General features: G+C 35.1%; 1 long non-coding RNA gene and 1 pseudogene across 13 annotated transcripts in view; one reads left to right on the top strand and one right to left on the bottom strand.

The window, feature by feature from the left end:
- Positions 1-15,271, top strand: part of LOC137768709 (small ribosomal subunit protein eS24 pseudogene) — a 28,663-nt pseudogene extending 13,392 nt beyond the window's left edge.
- Positions 1-25,867, bottom strand: part of LOC137768014 (uncharacterized) — a 695,061-nt gene that overhangs the window by 439,325 nt on the left and 229,869 nt on the right. The gene's annotated exons all lie outside the window — the stretch shown is intronic.

Raw genomic sequence — 25,867 nt, 5'->3', positions numbered from 1 at the left:
AATATCTTTAATATAGGTGCCAAATAAATGCGGACTGATAGTGCAAATGTAGTACTCAAAAGCAGACCTAAAACATAATACTTCACAAGCAGAAATTGGTTACTGAATTGCTATGGAACAAAAAGACAAGGATGTTATAATAATAGAAATGGCCTCTACTTTAAGAAAGCTTGATGTAAACATATAAATCTGAATTTATGAAACTCTCTCTCTTTATATATTTACCTAACAAAGGTGTTCAGTTTAAAAAAGATTTACTTATAACCTTTAAAAGGTAAACTTGCTAGGAGTATTAAAATATCATTTGACTTGCAAAAATATGTTATTTTAAATATCTATTGTATAAAGAAAGGTGCACATATACATAAATACAAAGGCTGAAATCCTTTCATCAAACTCCTACTCTTCCAAAAATATCCTCTCTGGCTCTGTGATCTACAAGTAAACAAGGAGGAAAAAAAATAGAGCTGCTTTAGCAGAAAGCTACAAATGGTGATTGAAGGGTTTGGAAAAAGATCTATTAAAGGAGGTCAAGAAAATGGATATTATTCAGTTTGAAGATTAAAGGTTGATTTGGGACAATTTAATAACAATCTATAAATACATGAAGGGCTCTCACACAAGGAATAATCACCAGCTACTCTCCAACTCCAATTTGGACCAGAACAAGAGAAAAATTATGTTAGATAAAGGGAAGAATTCTTGATAGTAAAATCATTTAATACTAAAATGGAGAGCTAAGGAGAGTTGTGCACTCTTGCTGCATGTGAGAGGGCTTTAAAATGTGGCTCAAAGCACACAACCTGCCCAGAGGTAAAAGAATGCATGAGATAACCTTTCAAAGTCTTTTTCAATGTCTGGAGTCAGAATTTTTAAATTTATTTCTCTTTTAGAAAATCTTACTGTTTTTTAAGATTCCCTGTTTCGCCTACGAAAAATTGTATTGAAAGAATAATTTTAGGACTTGGTTATATTCCAATTTTCTCCCACATCCATCTTAAAGTTCTGCCATTTTGATGATTACTTTCTGGCATCTATTTGAGTGTTAAACATTGGGAGAAGGTGAGCAAGAACATACGCAATATAAATTTTGAAATATACTATAGTTAGCTTCCTCTATATTATAGTTCTTGATGAAAGAACTATATATTGATACTTGATAAAAGAGCAACATATATTCTTGATAAAAGAGCTAAATATAATATATGACAAAATTTATATTACATATGCTCTTGCTCACCCTCTTCATACCCAAGAATATTCTAGCAAAGCATGACTCCTCCACCTCCATAGCTCTACTTTCTCCCATACCCCAAAGTTGGCTTACATTTGGATCAAAGAACCCCTTCTGCCTCTGTGTTACTTCGCACAAGCTTGTGTGTAACATTGATACAGATCAAAAAAATTAATAAACGGAGAGATGAAAATAGTGTGGAGATAGCCATGACACAACGAGCCTCAAGGTTAACCATGTTACATCTTACATTAACATTTCTATTTGTTTTCAACTACCTCCATTTTAGCAGAGGAAACTAATCAAGTATGATGAAAGTCTCAGAATTTAAAGGAAACTAGATTTTTTCCTAAAAATCTCTATATACAAACAATGTATTCAATTCAAGGAAGTTAAAGAGTTGTTAAAATAATTTTATCAGTGTATCAGTCAAAGTTCTCCAGAAAAATAGGAGATACACAGAGAGATAGATTTTAAGGAATTGGCTCACAAGATTGTGTGGGCTGGCAAATGTGTGTATCAGGTCAGCTGGCTGGTAACTCAGACAGGAGTTGATGGTGCAGTCTTGAGTCACAGATTTGTAGAGCAGGCTCGCTGGCTGGAAATTCAGGGAACATTTCTGTGTTACAGTCTTGAGGCACAATTCCTTCTTCTTCAGGAAATCTCAGTTTTTATTCCTAAGGACTTCAACTGATTGGATGAGGCCCACTCATCAAAAGTGGTCTCCTTCATTTAAACTCAACAGATTTTAGGTGCTAATTATATCTACAAAATTACAAGATGCTAATTACATCTTCACAGAAAAATCTAGACTAGTGTTTGACCAAACAACTGGGTACATAGCGTAGCTAAGTGGATGCATTAAAATTTAACCAACACAAACGGGTTTCTTGTTTTTAAACAACTAGGAGTTTTCACTGGATTTCTTTGTTCTGAAGTCCCTGAATCTCTGCAATGAACTCATCCATGATAATAAGTGTAGGTGATTTGCAAGCAATTCAATTTGTATATTCATTCTTTGTGTATTCATTCATTTAGTCAGCAAATGTTTATTGAGCATTCTATGGCCTGGCACTGTCCTACGTGCTAGGGATATAGAATTCAGAAGCTAGATTCAAGGGAGAAATCAAAAGCTTTACAGACAAGCAAAAGCTAAGAGAATTCAACACCACCAAACCAGCTCTACAACAAATGTTAAAGGAACTTCTCTAAGTGGGAAACACAAGAGAAGAAAAGGACCTACAAAAACAAACCAAAAGCAATTAAGAAAATGGTCATAGGAATATACATATTGATAATTACCTTAAATGTGAATGGATTAAATGCTCCAACCAAAAGACACAGCTCACTGAATGGATACAAAAACAAGACCCATATATATGCTGTCTACAAGACACGCACTTCAGACCTAGGGACACATATAGACTGAAACTGAGGGGATGGAAAAAGATATTCCATGCAAATGGAAACCAAAAGAAAGCTGGAGTAGCTATACTCATATCAGATAAAATAGACTTTAAAATAAAGAATGTTACAAGAGACAAGGAAGGACACTACATAATGCTCAAGGGATCAATCCAAGAAGAAGACATAACAATTATAAATATATACGCACCCAACATAGGAGCACCTCAATACATAAGGCAAATGCTAACAGCTATAAAAGAGGAAATCGACAGTAACACAATAATAGTGGGGGACTTTAACACCTCACTTACACCAATGGACAGATCATCCAGACAGAAAATTAATAAGGAAACACAAGCTTTAAATGACACAATAGACCACATAGATTTAATTGATATTTATAGGACATTCCAGGTGCAAACAGCAGATTACACTTTCTTCTCAAGTGCACACAGAACATTCTCCAGGATAGATCACAACCAGGGTCACAAATCAAGCCTTGGCAAATTTAAGAAAATTGAAATCATATCAAGCATCTTTTCTGACCACAATGCTATGAGATTAGAAATAAATTCCAGGGAAAAAAATGTAAAAAACACAAGCACATGGAGGCTAAACAATACATTACTAAATAACCAAGAGATCACTGAAGAAATCAAAGAGGAAATCAGAAAAATACCTAGAGACAAATGACAATGAAAACACGGTGATCCAAAACCTGTGGGATGCAGCAAAAGCAGTTCTAAGAGGGAAGTTTATAGCAATACAATCCTACCTCAAAAAACAAGAAAAATCTCAAACAATCTAATCTTACACTTAAACGAACTAGAGAAAGAAGAACAAACAAAACCCAAAGATAGCAGAAGGAAAGAAATCATAAAGATCAGAACAGAAATAAATGAAATAGAAACAAAAAAAAAACAATAGCAAAGATCAATAAAACTAAAAGCTGGTTCTTTGAGAAGATAAACAAAACTGATAAACCTTTACCCAGACTCATCAAGAAAAAAAGGGAGAACTCAAATCAACAGAATTAGAAATGAAAAAGGAGTAGTTACAACAGACACCACAGAAATACAAAGTATCATAAGAGACTACTATAAGCAACTCTATGCCAATAAAATGGACAACCTGGAAGAAATGGACAAATTCTTGGAAAGATACAATTTTCCAAGACTGAACCAGGAAGAAATAGAAAATATGAACAGACCAATCACAAGTAATGAAATTGAAACTGTGATTAAAAATCTTCCAACAAACAAAAGTTCAGGACCAGATGGCTTCACAGGTGAATTCTATCAAACATTTAGAGAAGAGCTAACACCATCCTTCTCAAACTCTTCCAAAAAAAATTGCAGCGGAAGGAACACTCCCAAACTCATTCTATGAGGCCACCATCACCTTGGTACCAAAACCAGACAAAGATACTACAAAAAAAGAAAATTACAGACCAATATCACTGATGAATATAGATGCAAAAATCCTCAACAAAATACTAGCAAACAGAATCCAACAACACATTAAAAGGATCATACATCATGATTAAGTGGGATTTATCCCAGGTATGTAAGGATTCTTCAATATACACAAATCGATCAATGTGATACACCATATTAACAAACTGAAGAATAAAAACCATATGATCATCTCAATAGATGCAGAAAAAGCTTTTGACAAAATTCAACAGCCATTTATGATAAAAACTCTCCAGAAAGTGGGCATAGAGGGAACCTGCCTTAACATAATAAAGGCCATATATGACAAACATCATTCTCAATGGTGAAAAACTGAAAGCATTTCCTCTAAGATCAGGAACAAGACAAGGATGTCCACTCTCTCCACAATTATTCAACATAGTTTTGGAAGTCCTAGCCACGGCAATCAGAGAAGAAAAAGAAAGAAAAGGAATACAAATTGGAAGAGAAGAAGTAAAACTGTCACTGTTTGCAGATGACATGATACTATAAATAGAGAATCCTAAAGATGCCACCAGAAAACTACTAGAGCTAATCAATGAATTTGGTAAAGTTGCAGGATACAAAATTAATGCGCAGAAATCTCTTGCATTCCTATACACTAACAAAGAGAGATCAGAAAGAGAAATTAAGGAAACAATCCCATTCACTACTGCAACAAAAAGACTAAAATACCTAGGAATAAACCTACCTAAGGAGGTAAAAGACCTGTACTCAGAAATCTATAAGACACTGATGAAAGAAATCAAAGATGGCACAAACAGATGGTGAGATATGCCATGTTCTTGGATTAGAAGAATCAACATTGTGAAAATGACTATACTACCCAAAGCAATCTACAGATTCAATGCAATCCCTATCAAATTACCAATGGCATTTTTTACAGAACTATAACAAAAAATTTCACAATTTGTATGGAAACACAGAAGACCCCGAATAGCCAAAGCAATCTTGAGGGGAAAAAAATGGAGCTGGAGGAATCAGACTCCCTGACTTCAGACTATACTACAAAGCTACAGCAATCAAGACAATATGGTACTGGCACAAAAACAGAAATATAGATCAGTGGAAAAGGATAGAAAGCCCAGAGATAAACCCACGCACCTACGGTCAACTAATCTATGACAAAGGAGGCAAGGATATACAACAGAGAAAAGACAGCCTCTTCAATAAGTGGTGCTGGGAAAACTGGACAGCTACATGTAAAATAATGAAATTAGAACACTCCCTAACACCATACACAAAAATAAACTCAAAATGGATTAAAGACCTGAATGTGAGACCGGATACTCTAAAACTCTTAGAGGAAAACATAGGAAGAACAGTCTTTGACATAAATCACAGCAAGATCTTTTTTGACCCACCTCCTAGAGTAATGGAAATAAAACAAAAATAAACAAATGGGACCTAATGAAACTTTAAAACTTTTGCATAGCAAAGGAAAGTATAAACAAGAAGAAAAGGCAACCCTCAGAACAGGAGAAAATATTTGCAAATAAATCAATGGACAAAGGGTTATCACCAAAATATATAAAGAGCTCATGCAGCTCAATATTAAAAAAACAAACAACCCAATCAAAAAATGGGCAGAAGATCTAAATAGACATTTCTCCAAAGAAGACATACAGATGGCCAAGAGGTAAGTCAGAAAGGGAAAAATGTCGTATATTAACACGTATATGTGGAATCTAGAAAAATAGTACAGATGAACTGGTTTGCAAGGCAGAAATAGAGACACAGATGTAGAGAACAAACGTATGGACACCAAGGGGGGAAAGTGGTGGGGTGGGGGTGGGATGAACTGGGCGACTGGGATTGACATATATACACTAGTATGTGTAAAATAGATAACTAATAAAAACCTGCTGTATTAAAAAAAAGAAAAAAAGAAATGCAGAAGCTAGACAAGGCCCTTGTCATCATGGACCTTATATTTATCTTGTTTAGAGTAGTTATTACCACTCAATATTATACTTTATATCTACTTGCTTATTTATTATTTTAACCCCACAGTAATATCAATATCAATAAGCTGGGGACATTATCTGGGTATTTTTTATTGCTTTATGCCCAGCACATCCAGTTTCAGGTAGATAATAGGTAATCAAGACATGTGCTAAATGAATTAATGAATGGTCCAGTACATCTTGCAGATGATAAATCAAAGACCCAGAGAAGTTGACTTATTTAAAGTCATACAATTTTAATTATTCAACCAGGAATAGGTCACAAATATCCAGGCTCAAATATCTTTCAATAAACCACACATATAAAAGGTACCTTCAATAAACATTTGTAAAAACCATGTTGATTTATGAAAATAATGGTCCCAACAAAGAGCAATTACGCTGATGAATTAGTCCAAGAGTATCATTCATTTTTCATCATATTCCTTCCTCCACTAATTTAATGTCTATTTGACCACTTTCTTCAATCTTGAATTTAAAAATATAGCCTTGGGACTTCCCTGGTGGCAGAGTGGTTAAGAATCTGCCTGCCAATGCGGGGACACAGGTTCAAGCCCTGGTCCAGGAAGATCCCACATGCCACGGAGCAACTAAGCCCGTGCACCACAACTACTGAGCCTGCACTCTGGAGCCCTCCAGCCACAACTACTGAGTCTGTGTGCCACAACTAATGAAGCCCACACACCTAGAGCCCATGCTCCGCTACAAGAGAAGCCACCCCAATGAGAAGCGTGTGCACTGCACGGAAGAGTAACCCCTGCTCGCTGCAACTAGAGAAAGCCCGCACACAGCAACAAAGACCAACACAGCCAAAAATACATAAATAAAAATAAAAATAAATTTGTAAAATAAAGTTTTTTTAAATTAAAAAAATAAAAAGACAGCCTCGGTATTTTAGAACAAAGGTATAATAACTAGAACTCCACTGACAACTGCAAATTAGTACAAAGAGTTTGAGTCCTAATATAAATAAATTACTCTATCAACCTACACTGCCTAACTTTGATACACATAGTTTAGAACTTAAACTAAACTGTAATAGCTTGATCGCAAGTTTTCTCCAACAATAACCCTGCTTTCCTATTGGAAATTCATTTCATGAGGTGGAAATGGAAAAAGTACTCAAACTTCTACATTCCCTTTTGCACCCTGGGAGCAGGGAGGGGACCACACTCAGAACAAGTCATGCAAAGTACTCCAGAAATTGTTTCAAAGAAGCTATACGGCCTGAGTAGGGCTGATCAGAGGCCATCTATGAGGTTCCTCTAAGGCCAGTAAGTATAAGAACCCAAACAGTTGAAGCTGCTGGCAACGATCTTTTCAATCATGTGGAGAGAACTAGCCTATAAACAAAGTCATTTTAGTAGAGAGAAAAACTGAAAAATGGGAGAATGAGAAACCTAATAATATACCTTGAAGGTCCAGATCCAGTTGTGCCTGAATTTCAGATGTTCAATTACATGGGTCAATAAGTATGTTTTTTTATTTAAGAACATTAACAAGAAAAGCTCTGATAAATATAGTACTACAAGTGTAAGCTCTATAAATGTTGAGATTTTGATTCACTGCTATATCACCAGCATCTACAATGGTACCTTATCATCTAGAAGGCAATCAATAAACATTTGAAATAAAGGATCCAGTGTCCATGGTGTCTAAGTCACCATGGTTAAAAAGTACAAAGAAAGTCAAGCCAAGATCACTGTCACTGATGTAAATCACACAGCCCAAAAGCACTACCACGCACTGCTATCTGTTATCTCATTCATCTTAACAACACAGGAGATAGTCATTATTATCCTCATTTCACAAATGAGGAAATTGAACTCAGAGAGGCTAATTAATTTGCCCAAGGTCATACAGTAAACGATGGAGTGGGGATTGAATCTCAGGTGTTCTGTCTGACTCTAATGTCTACATGTGTCTCTATAATTACAATACTATACTATTTTATTTTAAGAATATTTTTTATCAATGTCATTAGTCATTTGACACAACAGAGCAACTTTAATCCAACTTTTTATTTTTAAATAAAAATTTCAAAGAACTAAAGGTCAAACGACTTGTACCAAATCAAGCAGCAAGAATAAAATGGCTGTAGATAGATGACAATATTCACCACTTGCTGTTTAAGCCTATCTTAATCAATTTTAGCTGCTATAATAGAATACCATAGACTGGAGAGCTTAAATAGCAAACATTTATTTCTCACAGTTCTGGAGGCTGGGAAGTCCATGATTAAGGTGTTGGCAGATCCAGTGTCAGATGAAAGCCTGCAACCCCTTTTACTGATGGCCACTTTTTTGTTGTATCCTTACATGGGAGAGAGAGAGAGAGAGTAAGCAAGCTCTGGTGTCTCTTCTTATGAGGGAACTAATACCATTCACGAGGGCTCCCAAAGGCCGCCAAACCTAATACCATCACGTTGGACGTTACAATTTCAATATAAAAATTTTGAGGGGACACAAACATTCAGTTCATAACAAGTCCCCTGGATCATATACATGTCAAGCCATTTTCTAAGCACTAAAATAAAAGAATACACTGAAAGCTAAATTACATACAAAGAATGTTCTTGGCCACTAATGGAAGATTAGATTTAGGACATCACTTAAAAGTAGTAAAAAGTTGACTAATATTAGTGGGTAGCTCTTCCCATAGGCCTATACCCAAATGTATGAATGTTTACAGGCAATTTGGTGATTTTGAATATGATTGTGTACAATTTGCCATCACTCACATCGTATAAATATTTGTGTCTCTCATTATTGAAGTTGAGGTCAAGAATTTTGGTTCCAAAAGATATATGATAGCCTTCTAGTATCAAATCTTTCCAGTTCTCCTCCTAAAACTCACATGGAGCAAAGGGAATAATAAAGTTGAAAAATTATTACCTTTTAGCAAAAGTAGGAGACAGAGAAAAATCCAAAATTCACTAGATATCTGTAAGCATTGCCAAACACTCCTCAAAATAGCAAAATTGACTGGGGGACCTAAGACAGAACAATCAGAAAATATAAGGGTAGAAAAGGAAGTATAAAGTTAACATATGTAGAGAGACTAATGAAAAGTTAGGGTTGTAAAAGGTGGCTAAAGATCAAAAAAATCATCAGCAAATATTCAACCCAAGATAGACAGAACCTCACACGAATGGGAAATGCTATAAGTTGGTCAAACAAAAAATAAACTAGAAAACATAGAATATCAATAAACTCCAGATTCTGGGTAAATACTACTCAAGATACAACCAACCAGAACAGAACCAGAAAAAGAGGCAAACGGGCATCAGGATAAAACAGGAAGTTCTAGGTCTTGGACCAGAAAGATTTCAGAAATTTCCCACAAATAACCAGTTCCAGAAGGAGAGAGCCTTACACTAAAAGGAAACTTGTAGAGCAGCCTCTTGAATAAACAGAACAGAACTGCTGAGGCAGTGAAAGCAGGAAAGAGAGAAAATCTTCATGGATGATGCCGAACAACTGGTAAAGTGAACCCCTCGCCTTGTAAGTCAAAGGCTGAGAGGAGACGTGGCACCCAGAAAGAAGGGCTATATTTTCAATACCTGACTCAGGCTGCAGAGGAGAGAAGCCTTGAATAATGAAACCTGGAAAGTCCTTTTTCGATTAAATCCACCCTAAAATAATCTCCTATCACTAGTTCAGGAAAATCCATCTGATTCAAAATACATAACATAAAATAAATTTGGTCTGGTTCCCTATAAGCAAAGGATGAAAATGAGTAACTAAATTTTTCAACAACTAATGAAAACTCATCAAAAATTTTTGTTCTGAAGCAGATGAAAATTTTAACATAACATTCCCAAGTGAACTTTTTAAAACACACTCCTTCAGGAAGCAACAGCAGTTATGAAAGAACATAAAACAGAAATGGGAGAATTCATAGGAAAAAGAACCAGAAAATAGAAGCATATGCAGAATTCAAGAAAAATCTGAAAAAAATACAATTTTAGAAATAAAGACGAAGTTATAAGAGCCACAACAGAAAGTAGACACTACAGAATGATCAGTAACAGAGTATTTTTTTTTAAGTTAAATGTGAATAAAATGAAACAGATATTGAAAAAGAGAAGAAAGGTCTGGAGAGAAGCAGATAGACATAGAAGAGAAGGAAATCCAACATGTATTTGAATCCCTGAAAAAAAGACCAAGATAAGGGAATAAAGTAATATTCAAAAGTTTAATTAAGAAAATTATCTGTGACAGTTTAAAAAAAGACATTAAATGAAGAATAAATGTCCTGAAATGGCACACTATGTACCTGGATAAACACCCAGGCCAACACCAAATATTTCCCAGTAAAAGTATTAGAAATCAAACAGAAAGATAGATTGTTTGGGCATTCAGCAAACAGATCAAGACATGCATAATACATAGAAAAACAGAACAGGACTCAGAGGCAAAAAATATACAAATCAATTATCACTGCAAAGTAAAGGAGCTGTTACAGTGGAGGATTACTGGACTGAATGTCAATATTATGACATAGTATGAGTGTGTTTCGTGTTTGGTATTGCAATCATTGTCGCTTTTGTTGTGGTCATCCATTTACAATGCTTGGTGTCAGTTTATTTATCTCTTGTAAAAATAAATTACAGTGTGTGTGTGTGAAAAAAAATAAAAAATAAATAAAATCCAAAAAAAGAAAAAAAGAAATCCAATTACATGTTTCCAGAAAGCAGTTAGACAGATGTGTAGGGAATGCAGGAGAGAAGTCTAGGCCAGAGACACAATTTGGAAGTCAACAGTATATAGATAGAAATTTAAGCCATAAAACAGGACTTTTTCTTTTACTCTGAAAGGATGAATGATTCACTAATCTTTTATATGTAAAATTATAATCCTCATTTACGTGTGTATTAAAAACTGCCCTTCAATCTGAATGCCCTTACACTAACTGCTTTCAGGAGTGTTGTGTTTTATAGAGCATTGTTTTTCCATAACAGAATATTGCCTAACCTAGATTAATAGAGCTGTGAACACAGACAAAAATATATGGTACAATAAAATTATGTAACTCATTCATTTCAAAAAAAAAAAAAAAGAATAGCATCAAATTTCTCACTGCAACATCAACACCAAAAAACAGCAAATACCTACAAGTTACTCAAAAGGAAAATACAAGATGAGCATTTTATTTACATCTAAGATTCCCTTTAAGTATAGAGGTATGAAAGAACCCAGGGAATATTTCTCCAATTGCCCTTTCTGGGGAATCTATTATGGAATGATCTCTAGACAATCAAGAATTTATTGGAGAAACTTTGCTGAAAGGAATGATCATGCACAATAATTATACTTTAAAAAGCTGAGACTAAAATGTGGGGATAAGAATGAAAGACTAGCATGCAAATATTAAATATGATCTGGCAATATAAAAATAGCACAAACTAGAGTGATGTCAGCAAATGGCAGAAGTGTCCAGCTTTCATTCCCCCACAGAAACACTATTTTAACAACCAGACATGGAAAAAAATATCTTCATGAGAGCAATGGAATCCAGGTGAGAGATTACAGCAAACAAGTGGAGCACAGAAATGAGGATAGATGCACTCAAGAGAGTAGGAAGGACAGTTTCACTTTACCTCCATCACTGCTTTTTCAAAAGTGCACAGTGCAGTGCCAAGAGTGATCCCTTTAGCCTGGGAAGTCTCTCATGGGGGAAAGAAAGTAAAGCGGGCATCCAACTTTATGATAGACCCAGGCTCCAGGCCCACAGCCAGAGATATCAATACGAGGCCCATCCACCTGCAGATACTAGTACAGAGCCAACCTGACTGCAGATACCAGCACAAGCCCTACCCATGGAATTTGGTACCTGGCCCACTCACAGACCCCAGCACCAGGCCCACCTGTGAACCCTGGCACATGCCCACCAACCCAGAGACCCCAACAGCAGGCCCACTCATGGACTCTACCTACCAGACTGCCAAGGATCTCCAGCTGAGCTGACTAGTTAACGTTTTTCCCTGCCAAAGCCAGTCTATACATACTGGAAGAGGACATTACTCCTTCAAATGTATAGGTACCAAAGCAAAGCTAAAAGGATCATAAAGAATCAGGGAACCATGAAACTACCAAAGAAACAAAATAAAGCTCTAACAGTCAAACCTAAAAAAAAAGTTTTTTAATAATAAATAAATAAGTAAAAATTTTAAATTAAAAATTAAGAAATTTAAATAGATAATAAAAATTAAAAATAATTTTTTTAAAAATTAAAAAAAAATTTAAAAAGGAGATCTGTGAACTTCCTGAAGAGAATTAAAAATAATTGTCTTAAGGAAGCTCAGTGAGCTAGATGAAAACACAGATAGACAATGAAACAAAATCAAGGAAACAATATATGAAATCAGAAGTTCAACAAAGAGATAGAAATCATAAAAAAGAAAGAAACAGAAATTGTGAGCTGAAGAATACAATGACCAAATTGAAAAATTCAGTACAAAGTTTCAACCACAGACTTGATCAAGCCAAAGAAAGAACCACTTAGCTCAAAAGCAAATTATCTGAAATTACACAGTAAGAGGAACAAAAAGAAAAAGTATAAAAAAGAGTGAAGAAAGCCTATGGGAATTATAGGATACCATCAAAACAATCAATGTACACATTATGGAAGTCCCAGATGGAGACGAGAAAGTCACAAGGGTATAATCTTATTTAAAGAAATAAAGACTGAAAAATTCCCAAATCTGGGGAGAGAAATGGAAATAAAATTTATGAAGCCTAAAAGACTCCAAAGAGGTTAAAATGAAAGAAATCTACAATGAGAAACATTAAAATTAAACCATCAAAAGTCAAACACAGAGAATTGTGAAGTCAGGAAAAGTGACTCATCACATACAAGGAAACGCCCAAAAGACTATCAGTGGATTTCTCAGCAGAAACCTTGCAGTCCAGGAAAAGAGTGGGATAATATTCAAAGTGCTGAAAGGAAAAAATGGCCAACCAAGAATATTATACATGGAAATTTATCCTTTAAAACTGAAGAAGAGATAAAGACTTTCCCAGAAAAACAAAAACTGAGGGAGTTCATCATCACTAGACCTGCCTTGAATAAAAGGTTAAAGGGAGTTCTTCAAGTTGAAAGAAAAGTACACTAAACAGAAACACAAAAGCACATGAAAGTATATATCTCTCTGGTAATGGTAAATATTTAGAGAAGTACAGAATAATGTAATACTGTAAGAGTGGTGAATAAATCACTTTTAACCCCAGTACAAAAGTTAAAAGACAAAAGTATTAAGAATAACTATAATCACAAAAATTGGTTAATGGATACATCATATAAAAAGAAGTAAATTCTGACATCAAAAATATAAAGTGTAAGGAGGAATACATGTGTAGATTTAAAAACTAACAAAAAACTCATCTTTATTCTACATACCAGATGACAGTTCATGTATCTTTCTTTCACAAACTTCACTTTATACTTTTTAACCTTCAATTCTGTTGCCTTGCAAGAGAAAGATGTGGGATTTAAATTTTTTAATTTGAGAATATGTTATTAGCTGAATAAATAGAGGCTACTCATTTACTAAAAATTGATTTTGCTTTGAGAGAATGTGTACAGTTTTTGTAAGCAGTTGAAATTAAGTTGTTATCAGTTTAAATTAGGCTATGATAACAATAAGCCTCATGATAAACACAATGAAAAAACTTATAGTAGATACAAAAAAGGTAATGAGAAAAGAAATCAAATCATCAAAACACAAGGAAGGACAGCAAGAAAGGAAGTGAGAAACAAAAGAACTATGAAACATACGGAAAACAAAAAATTTCCTTTTATCAATGTTTCATAGTTTTCAGCAAATAGATCTTTCACCTCCTTGGTTAAGTTTATCCTAGGTATTTTGGTTTTTTGATGCAATTTTAAAGGATTGGGGTTTTTTTACTTTCTCTTTCTGATGTTTCAATATTAGTGTATAGAAATACAACAGATTTCTGTATATTACTCTTATATCCTACAACCTTGCTGAATTCATTTATTAGTTCTAATAGTTTTTGGGTGGAGACTTTACAGTTCTCTACATAGAGTATCATGTCATCTGCAAATAGTGACAGTTTTACCTCTTCCTTTCCAATTTGCATATCTTTTATTTCTTTTTATTGTCTGATTGCTATGGCTAGGACTTCCAATACTATGTTGAATACAAGCAGTAAGAGTGGGCATCCTTGTCTTGTCCCTGAATTTAGCAGGAAGGCTTTCAGCTTTTCACCATTGAGTATTATGTTGGCTGTGGGTTTGTCATAAATGGCTTTTATTTTGGTGAGATATGTTCCTTCTATACTCACTTTGGTGAGAGTTTTTATCATGAATGAAGGTTGAACTTTATCAAATGCTTTTTCTGCATCTATTGAGATGATTGTATGGTTTTTGGCTTTTCTTCTGCTAATATGGTGTATCACAATAGTTGATTTGCACATGTTAAATCATCCTTGTGACCCTGGGATGAACCCAACTTGATCACAGTGTATTATCCTTTTTATGTATTTGGATTCGGTTTGCTAATATTTTGTTGAGGATTTTTGCATCTATATTCATCAAAGATATTGGCCTGCAATTTTCTTTTCTTGAAGTGTCTTTGTCAGGCCTTGGTATCAGGGTGATGGTGGCTTCATAGAATGAATTTGGGAGTGTTCCTTTCTTTTCAATCTTTTGGAATAGTTTGAGCAGGAAAAGTGTAAGTCCTTCTTTATATGTTTGGTAGAATTCCCCAGTGAAGCAAACCAGATTCACTAGCACATTAAAAACATCATGATGAGCCACCATCATGAATGACAAGTAACTATCCAGACCAGGAAGATCATGACCAACTGACTACTTCAGCGTTTAAACAAATGGTCAGCGATGTCCTTCACTGTGGGAGGGCAACAGTACCTAAGACAGAAATTCGGGAAAAACTAGCCAAAATGTACAAGACCACACCAGATGTCATCTTTGTATTTAGATTCAGAACCCATTTTGGTGGTGGCAAGACAACTGGCTTTGGCATGATTTACAATTCCTTGGATTATGCAAAGAAGAATGAGCCCAAACACAGGCTTGCAAGACGTGGCCTGAATGAGAAGAAAAAGACCTCAAGAAAGCAGCAAAAGGAACACAAGAACAGAATGAAGAAAGTCAGGGGGACTGCAAAGACCATTGTTGGTGTTGGCAAAAAGAAGGAGTAAAGATTCTGCAGTGACTGTATCTGTGGTGATTGTGCAGATATTTCATGAGAGAATTAATAAACTAAGACCTTTAAAAAAAAAATCATATACCATGACCCAGTGGGATTTATTCCTGGGATGCAAAGATGGTTCAAAATACACAAAATAATCAATATGATACTTTAACAGAATGAAAGATAAAAACCAAATAATCATCTCAATAGATGCATAAAAGGCATGTAACAAAATTCAACATCCTTTTATGATAAAAACCCTCAACAAATTAAGTATAGAATAAACTTATCTCAACACAATAAAGTCCATATATAAGAAGCCCACAGTTAACATCATACTTAATGGTAAAAATTGAAAGCTCTTCCTCCAAGATCAGGAACAAGGCATTGAATGTTCACTCTCACCACTTCCATTCAACATAGTACTAGGCATTTTGGCCAGAGCAATTTGACAAGAAAAAAAAAAAAAAAGGTTCTCCAATTGAGAAAGGAAAAAGTAAAATTATCTCTCTTTGCAGATGACATGATCTAACATGTGAAAACCCTAAAGACAGCACAAAAAATACTGCTAGAATAATGAATTCAACAAAGCTGCAAGATATGAAATCAATGTACAAATATCAGTTGCACTGCTATACACCAACAACAAAGTATCCAAAAAGAAAAGTAAGAAAATACTCCATTTATAATAGCACCCAAAAAAGAAAGAATAAACTAAGGAATAAGCTTAAACAAGGAAGTGGGGACTTCCCTGGTGACACAGTGGTTAAGAATCCACTTGCCAATGTAGGGGACATGGGTTCGATCCCTGGTCCAGGAAGATCCCACATGCCACAGAGCAACTAAGCCCATGTGCCACAACTACTGAGCCTGTGCCACAACTACTGAGCCTGTACTGAGCCCATGAGCTACAACTACCGAGCCAGCACACCACAACTATTGAAGCCCGTGTGCCTAGAGTCCATGCTCTGCAACGAGAAGCCACCACAATGAGAAGTCCGTGCACTGCAACGAAGAGTAGACCCTGCTCGTCACAACTAGAGAAAGCCTGCCTGCGGCAACGAAGACCCAACGCAGCCAAAAATAAATAAATAAATAAATAAGTGTGTAAGCTTAAACAAGGAAGTGAAAAACTTGCACACTAAAAATTATAAAACACCGATGAAAAAAATTAAAGTAGACACAACTAAATGGAAAGACATCTCATGTTCATGGATTAGAAGAATTATTGCTAAAATGTCCATTCTATCCAAAGAAATCTACAGACTCAATGCAGTTCCTATCAGAATGTCAATGGCATTCCTCACAGAAGCAGAAAAAAATATCCTAATATTCATATGGAACCAAAAAACACCCTGAATAGCCAAAGCAATTTTGAGCAAGAAAAACAAAGTGTGAAGGCACCACACTTCCTGGTTTTAAAATTTTAACAAAACTAGAGCAGTCAAAAGAGAATAGTACTGACATAAAAGATATATAGGCCAATAGAACAGAATAGAGAACTCAGAAATAAACCCATCTATATAGCCAACCCATCTTTGAAGAGAGTGCCAAGAATATACAATGGAGAAAGAATAGTTTATTCAATAAATGGTGGTGGAGAAACTGGATATCCACATGCAAAGGAATGAATTTGGACCCCTATCTTACATCATACACAAAAATCAACTCCAAATGAATTAAAGACTTAAGTGTAACTCATGAAGCTATAAAATTCCTAGAAGAAAACGTAGGGTAAAATCTTCTTGACATTGGCTTTGGCGACTATTTCTTGGATACAACACCAAAAACACCTGGAACAAAAGCAAAAATAGACAAGTGGAATTATGTCAAACTAAAAAACTTCTGCACAGCAAATGAAAAAATTAAGAAAATTACAAAACAGAAACAGACTCACAGACTTAGAAAACAAACTTATGGTTACCAAACAGGAAAGGTGGGGGGAGGGATAAATTGGAAGTTTGGGACTGACATATACACACTACTATATTTAAAATAGATAACCATCAAGGACCTACTGTTTAGCACAGAGAACTCTGCTCAGTATTCTGTAACAACCTAAATAGGAGAAGAATTTGAAAAAGAATAGATACATGTATATGTATAACTGAATCACTGTGCTGTACACTTGAAACTAACACAACATTGTTAATCAACTATACTCCAATATAAAACTTTTGTTAATAAAAGGCAATCTAAGAGTAGGAGAAAATATTTGCAAACCATATGTCTTACAGAGTTAATGTCCAAAATATATAAGAAACTTCTACAACTAAACAGCAAAATAAACAAATAAAACCTGATTTTAAAATGGTCAAAGGACCTGAAAAGACATTTTTCAAATTACATTCAAATGGATAACAGGTATATGAGAAGGTGTTCAACATCACTAACCATCAAGGAAATGAGAATCAAAACCACACTGAGATATCACTGCATGCATGTTAGGATGGCAATTATCAAAAGGACAAGCAATAACGAATGTTGGCAAGGATGTAGGGGGAAAAAAAAGGGAACCCTTGTACATTGTTGGTAGGAATGAAAATTGGTACAGCCACTATGGAAAACAGTATGGACGTTCATCAAAAATTTTGAAATAGACCACTGCATATTATCCAGCAATCCTGCTTCTGGGTATACATCCAAAGGAATTGAAATCAGTATCTCAAAGAGGTATCTGCATTCCCATATTCGTTTAAACATTATTAACAATAGCCAAAACATGGAAGCAACTTAAATGTCCATTGACAGAAGAATGAATGAAGAAAATGTGGGTGATGTCAACAACATGGTGGTGTGAGAGGCTCCCTTTTTCTCTCCCCTTCAATCTACAAGCAATAAAATATCCATAACTCAACAAGGTGCCTCTGCCCAAAACATCATGACACTGAAGAATTCCACACATATGTACTTTTAAGGTACGTGGACTAGAGCATATAGAGGAGGTGGAACCAAGGGAACAATGGAGGCAGTGTCTGAGATTTTAAACCCCCAGCTGCAGCAGCTGAACCCTCAGCCCAAAGAGAGTCCAGTAGCATCAGGGGAGGTGTCACACATGACTCTGGCTTTTAGGCTGCAGTGGCACCCATAGCCACGGGGAACTGGACAGCAGTGACAACAGCACATGCAACCCAACCCCTCCAGCTGTGAAGGTACCCGTGACTCCCATCCCCCCCCAAAAGCAACAGCTCCCACAAACCCAACAACCCTGGATACGGCAAAGGTACCTGTGACCCTGGCATCCCTCTTCACCTTCCCCCTCCCCTACAGTGACAGAGCCCGCAACCCAGGAGACCCCCAACATGACACAGGTGCCCACCATCTTGGTGCCCCAGGCAAGGACTCCAGCAACATAGGCAGTAGCAGAGCACCGTCAACCCTGGAGGCACAAGCAGGGACACCAGGGCACTAGGCAACACCTCTGGCAGAGGCGGTGAAAGGTGGAAAGTACTGATTCCCAAATATAACCAGAGGCTCAGGTAAGAGGAATCAAAAACTTGTGCTATACCACCACCTACTGGAAGACAAAAGAAAAGCCTCTAACTACTAACCTGTTGAATCATTAGAATCAAGTGTAAAGGAAAAAAAAAAAAGCTTTTACCTAAAGAAAGGTGTTCACTATTTCAAATGCACCAGCAGAGGAACAACTCATCAAGCACCAGGAAGAACCACAGTAATATGATATCACAAAAAGAAAAAGACAATTCTCCAGAAACCACACTTAAAATCATGGAATACTGCAATCTAACTGATCAAGAATTCAAATAGCTGTCATGAAGAAACTCAATGAGCTACAAGAACTCAGAAAGCCAAGAGTTCAAGAATAAAATTAGTGAACAGAAGGAATACTTTACCAAAGAGTTTGAAACTCTAAAAAAGATTCAACCAAACAGAAATTCTGGAGCTGAAGAAGTTAATAAATGAGATGAAGAACACATTAGAAAGCACTGGAAATAGAGCAGGCCATATGGAAGAGAGAATCAGTGAGCTCAAAGGCAGAAATCTAGCAATGATACAGGTAGAAGAGGAGAGAGAATTAAGATCTAAAAAAATAAAGAAATATTATGAGAACTATCTGACTCTATTAGGAAGAGCAACATTAGATAACAGGTATCCCAGAAGGAAAAGAGAAGGAGAAGGGAGCAGAGAGTCTATTTAAAGAAATAATAGCTAAGGACTTCCCAAACCAAGGGAAGGAACTGGATATACAAATCCATAAAACTAAAAGAACACTTAATAACCTCAACGCAAAAAGACCTTCTCTGAGACATATTAACACTGTCAAAAGTCAAAGACAAAGATAGAATTTTAAAAGCAGTCAGGGAAAAAAAAGGATGGTAACAAACAAAGAAATCTTCATTAGGCTATCAGCAGATTTCTTAGCAGAAAATCTAGGCCAGGAGGGAGTGAAATGACATTATAGAAATACAGAAGGATAAAAAACTGTCAGCCAAGAATAATCTATCCAGCAAAGTTATCATTCAGATGTGAAGGAGAAATAAAGTTTTCCCCAGACAAATAAAAGCTGAGGGAATTCATCAACACTAGACCTGCCTTACAAAAAAAATATTGAAAGGAGCTCTTCTACTAGAAACAAAAAGGCAAAAGTATACAAAACTTTGAGTACGGTGATGAATAGACAAAAATCAGAAAATTGCAACTGTATAACAGAATAAGTTTTTAAACACTTTATTATAGCATAAAGGTTAAAGGAGGGAAAGCAGTAAAAATAACTATAGCTATTTCAATTTGGTAACAACTTATAACATAAAAAGGGATAATTTGAGACAACAAAAAAAAAGGGGAAGAGGAAAAGGACAGAACCCATACAGGCAAATGAAGATAAGATGCTATCAGCAGAAAAAGGACTATTTTATCTATAAGAAATTTTATACAAACCTAATCATAACCACAAAACATAAATCTAGAGCAGAGACACAAAACATAAAAAATAGGAAACTGAGAAAAACATCATATAACACCACCAAACTGACAAACACAAGGAAAAATAATCAAAGGAGGTATAGAGCAATCTTTAAAAAAAAAAGATAAAATGACAGTACTAAGCTCTCACTTATCAATAATCACCCTAAATGTCAATGGATAGAATTCATCAGTCAAAAGACACAGAGTGGCTGGAAGAATAAAAAAACGAGACCCAACTATATGCTGTTTTCACAAGACTAATCTCCACTCTAAAGACAAACATAGGCTCCAGGTGAAGCAATGGAAGATGATACTCCAGGCAAGTGGTAGTCAAAAAAAGCAGTGTAGCCATACTTATATCAGACAGAATAGACTTCAAACCAAAAAAGGTAAGAAAAGACAAAGATGGACATTATATAAAGGCAAAGGAGACAATTTTTCAAAAAGACATAATAGTTATTGATATATATATGCACTAACACTGGAGCACCAAAATATATAAAGCAAGTAGCAATAGATTTAAAGGGAGAGATTGACAGCAACACAATAAAAGTAGGGTCCCACAACCATCAATGGATTGGTCATCCAGATAGAAAGTCAACAAGGAAACAGCTGCTTAAACGAAACATTAGGCCAGATAGATTTAATAGATTTATATAGAACATCCTATACAAATGCAGCAGAAGGCACATTCTTCTCAAGGGTACATGGAAAATTCTCAAGGATAGACCATACATTGGTACACAAAATAAGTCTCAGTAAATTTAAGAAGATTTAAATCATGTCAAGCTTCTTTTCCAGTCACAATGATATAAAACTAGAAATCAATTACAAGAGGAAAGCTGGAAAAATCACGAACATGTGGAAACTAAACAACAAGCTACTGAACAACCACTGGGTCAACAAAGAAATCATGGTTTTTAAAAACCTGAAGACAAATGAAAATGAAAATACAACACACCAAAATCTGTGGGATGCAGCAAAGTGGTACTAGGAGGGAAGTTAACAGCAATACAGACCTACCTCAAGAAACAAGAAAATTCTCAGATAGGTTAGAGTGGAAATAAATGAAATGGAGACTAAAAAGAAATAGAAAAGATCAATGAAACTAAGAGTTGGTTCTTTGAAAAGATAAACAAAATTGACAAACCTTTAGCTAGACTCACTAAGAAAAAAAAGAGAGAAGCGTCTGATAAATATAATCAGAAACAAAAGAGGATAAGTAACAATGGATACCCCAGATATACAAAGAATTATAAAAGAGTATTATGAACAACTATACACCAAGAAATTGGGACAATGTAGAAGAAGTGGACAAATTCTTAGAATCATACAACCTTCCAAGACTGAATCATGAAGAAATAGAAAATGTGAATAGACCAATCACTAGTAAGGATATTGACACAGTAATCAAAAACTCCCCAAAACAAAAGTCCAGGACCAGACAGCTTTACAGATGAATTCTACCAAACATTCAGAGAAGATTTAATACTTATCCTTCTCAAACTCTTCCAAAAAATTGAAGAGGAAGGAACACATCCTAACTTATTTTACTAGACAAACATTACCCTGATACAGAAACCAGCAACAGACAACACAAAAAAAGAAAATTACAGGCCAATATCTGATGAACATAGAGACAAAAATCTTCAACAAAATATTATCAAACCTAATAAAAGGATCATACACATGATCAAGTGGGACTTCTTTCAGAGACTCAAGGATGGTTCAACATCCGCCAATCTATCAACATGATACACCACATTAACAAAATGAAGATAAAAATCATGTGATCATCTCAATAGATGCAGAAAAAGCACTTGACAAGATTCAACATCCATGTATGATTTTTAAAAAAACAATCAATAAAATAGGCATAAAAAGAACATACCTCCACATAATAAAGGTCATATATGACAAACCCATTGCTAACATCATTCTCAATAGTGAAAATCTGAAACCTATCCTTCTAAGATTAGGAACAAGACAAGGATGCCCACTGTCACCACTTTTATTCAACATAGTATTGGAAGTCCTGGACACAGCAATCAAATAAGAAAAATAAATAAAAGGAATCCAGATTGGAAAAGATGAAGTAAAACTGTCACTGTTTACAGATATAACATGATTTTATATATATGGGAAACCCTGAAGACTCCACCAAAAATCTATCAGAAATAATAACCAAATACAGTAAAGCTGTAGGGTACAAAATCAATACACAGAATCAGTTGTGATTTTATACATTAACAATGAACTAGCAGAAAAGTAAATTAAGAAAACAATTCCATTTACAATTACAACAAAAAGAATAAAATACCTAGAAATAAATTTTACCAAGGAGGTGAAAAGGCCGTACACTGAAAAGTATAAGACACTGTTGAAAGAAATTAAAGAAAACACAAAGAAATGGAAAGATGTTCCATGATCATAGACTGGAAAAAGTAACAGTGTTAAAATGTCCATATTACCTAAAGCAATCTACAGATTCAGTGCAATCTCTATCAAAATCCCAGTGACATTTTTCACAGAAATAAAAAAAAAATCCTGAAATTGATATTGAACCACAAAAGACCCCAAATAGCCAAAGCAATCCTGAGAAAAAAGAACAAAGCTGGTGGTAACACATGCACAGATGTTCAAATTATATTACAAAGCTATAATAATCAAAACATCATGGTATTGGTAGAAAAACAGATACAGAGATCAACAGAACAGAATAGAGAGCCCAGAAATAAGCGCACATTACAACAAAGAAGCAAAGAACATGCAATGGAGAAAGAATAGTCTCTTCAATAACTGGTGCTGGGAAAACGGGACAGACACATGCAAAAGAATGAAACTAGACCACTGTCTTACACCACACACAAAAATCAACTCAAAATGGATTAAAGATTTGAATGTAAGACCTGAAACCATAAAACTCCTAGATGAAAACATAGGCAGTATGTTCTTGGACATCAGTCTTAGCAATGCCTTTTTGGACCTGTGTCCTCAGGCAAGGGAAACAGAAGCTAAAATAAACAAATGGGACTACATCACATTAAAATGTTTCTGCACAGCAAAGGAAACCATGAACAAAGCAAAAAGATAGCCTACCAAAAGGGAGAAGATATTTGCAAATCATATATCTGATTCGGGGTTAAGATCCAAAATATGTAAAGAACTCATACAACTCAGCAACAAAAAACATACCACCAATTCAAATATGGACTGAGGAACTGAATAAACATTTTTCCAAAGACATAAAGATGTCTAACAGGCACATGAAAAGATGTTCAACATCACTAATTATCAGGGAAATGCAAATCAAAACCACAATGAGGTATCACCTTACACCCATTAGAATGGGTATTATCAGAAAGGCAAGAAATAACCAGTATTGGAGAGGATGTGGAGAAAAGAGAACCCTCATACAATGGTCATGGGAATGTAAATTGGTGTAGCCCTTATGGAAAAGAATATGGAGATTCCTTTAAAAATTAAGAATGGAACTAACATATGATCCAGCTATTCCATTTCTGGTTATTTATCTGAAGAACACAAAAACACTAATTTGAAAAGATATATGCAATGCACACCTATGTTTATCGCAGCATTATTTACAATAGCCAAGACATGTAAACAACCTAAATGCCCATCAATGGATGAATGGATAAAGAAGATGTGATATATATATACAATGAAATACCACTCAGCCATAAAAAAGATGAAATCTTGTCATTTGCAACAACATGGATGGACCTTGAGGTTACTGTGCTAAGTGAAATAAGTCGAATGGGGAAAGACAAATACCATACGATTTCACTCATATGTTGAATATTAAATAAATGAACAAACCAATCAAAATGAAAACAAGCACATAGATACGGAGAACAGAGTAGAGGCTACCAGAGGGGAAGTCTGGGTGGGTGGAGGGGGAAGCGAAATAGGTAAAGGGGATCAACAGTATGGTGATGGATGGAAAGTAAACGTTCAGTGGTGAGCACACTGTAGTGTATACAGAAGTCAAAATATAATGTAGTACACACAAAACTCATATAATGTTATAAACCAATGTTACCTCAATAAATAAAAAAAATGTGGTATATACATATAATGGAATACTACACAGTCTTAAACAAGAAGAAAATCCTGCCATTTGTGACAATATGGATCAACCCCATAGGACATTATGTTAAATGAAATAAGCCAGACACAGAACAAACATTGTAAAATACCAGTTGTATGATGAATTGAAAACAGTCAAACTCATAGAAGCAGAGAGTGGATCAGTGGTTGTCAGGGGCTGGGAGGAGTGGAAAACTGGAAGATATAATCAAAGGGTACAAAGTTTCAATTATACAAGATAAGTCAGTCCTAGAGATCTACTATACAACATGGTGCCTATAGTCAACAATACTATTTATATTGAATACTCAAAATTTGCTAAGAGTTTAGATCTTATGTTAAGTGTTCTTTTCACAGAATAATATATACTACTAACAACAACAAATAAGAGGGTAGGAGGAAACTTCTAGAGATGATGAATAGGTTTACAGCATAGATTGATATGATGACTTCATGGGTTTATACTTAACTCCAAACTCATCAAGTTGTATATACTAATTATGTCCAGCTTTTTGTATGTCAAAAAATAAATAAAATTTTAAAAGTCTGTGAAAAATAGGATAAAATAAAACTTGAGTGAAAAAAGGGAGAAGGAAACAAATTCTGTGGTCGGCTCATAAGCTATGGCTTGGAATAAAATATTATTTAAACTGATAAAGCTTAGCATATTTGAAAGTACAAATATCAACACTAAATAAGTTAACACCATTGACTAAAATTAGATGGTAGAAGAGAGAAAAAGGAAGAGGAAGGAAAAGTTTCTAGTCTAAATTTATTGTTCATCATAGACAAAATGTAAATAAGAGGGCACTACTTATATTATTTAAAGGTATTAATGTAAAAGTAAGTACTAGAACAAAATACAAACCTTCCAACATATCCAAAACTCCAGAAACAGAAAGGGAAAGAAAAGAAAGTAGATAACATTGTGATTGTGAAAAGCACTCTCTTCTCATGTATATGTACAAATTTACTAACATACATATTATATGTATGATACTATAAACCTTGAATCAAATGTATCAGTCATATCAACAAATGTAAATTGTGGTTAACTCATCTAATAAATAAAAATATTGTCATGTTAGCACTCAAAGTAAAACCCAACTTTACGGTGTACATAAGAGAATCACCTAAATGAAGTGATTCAGAAAGCTTCAAATTAAAGAATCAGTAGAAGGTTGTAATGAGACTGTTATGGGCTGAACTGTGTTCTCCCCAAAATTCATTTGTTGAAGTCCTAAACCCCAATACCTCAGAATGTGACTGTATTTGGAGATAGAGTCTTTAAAGAGGTGATTAAGTTAAAATGAGGTCATTAGTGTGGGCCCTAATCTAGTATGACTGGTGTCTCTATGAGAAGAGGAAATTAGGACACAGAGAAGAAACAGGAAGAAGACACCACCTGCAAGCCAAGGAGAGAGGCCTCAGAAGAAATCAATCCTCCCAACACCTTGTTCTCAGACCTCTATGTTCCAGAATAATGAGAAAATAAATTTGTGCTGTTTAAGCCATTCAGTATGTCTTTGATTATTGTTATGGTAGATCTGGCAAACTAACACAGGGA

The sequence above is a fragment of the Eschrichtius robustus genome, chromosome 8 (genome assembly GCF_028021215.1).
Source record: "Eschrichtius robustus isolate mEscRob2 chromosome 8, mEscRob2.pri, whole genome shotgun sequence".
Taxonomy (NCBI): domain Eukaryota; kingdom Metazoa; phylum Chordata; class Mammalia; order Artiodactyla; family Eschrichtiidae; genus Eschrichtius; species Eschrichtius robustus.
The sequence above is the reverse complement of the archived record's forward strand: the minus strand, read 5'-3'. Positions and strand labels throughout refer to the sequence as shown.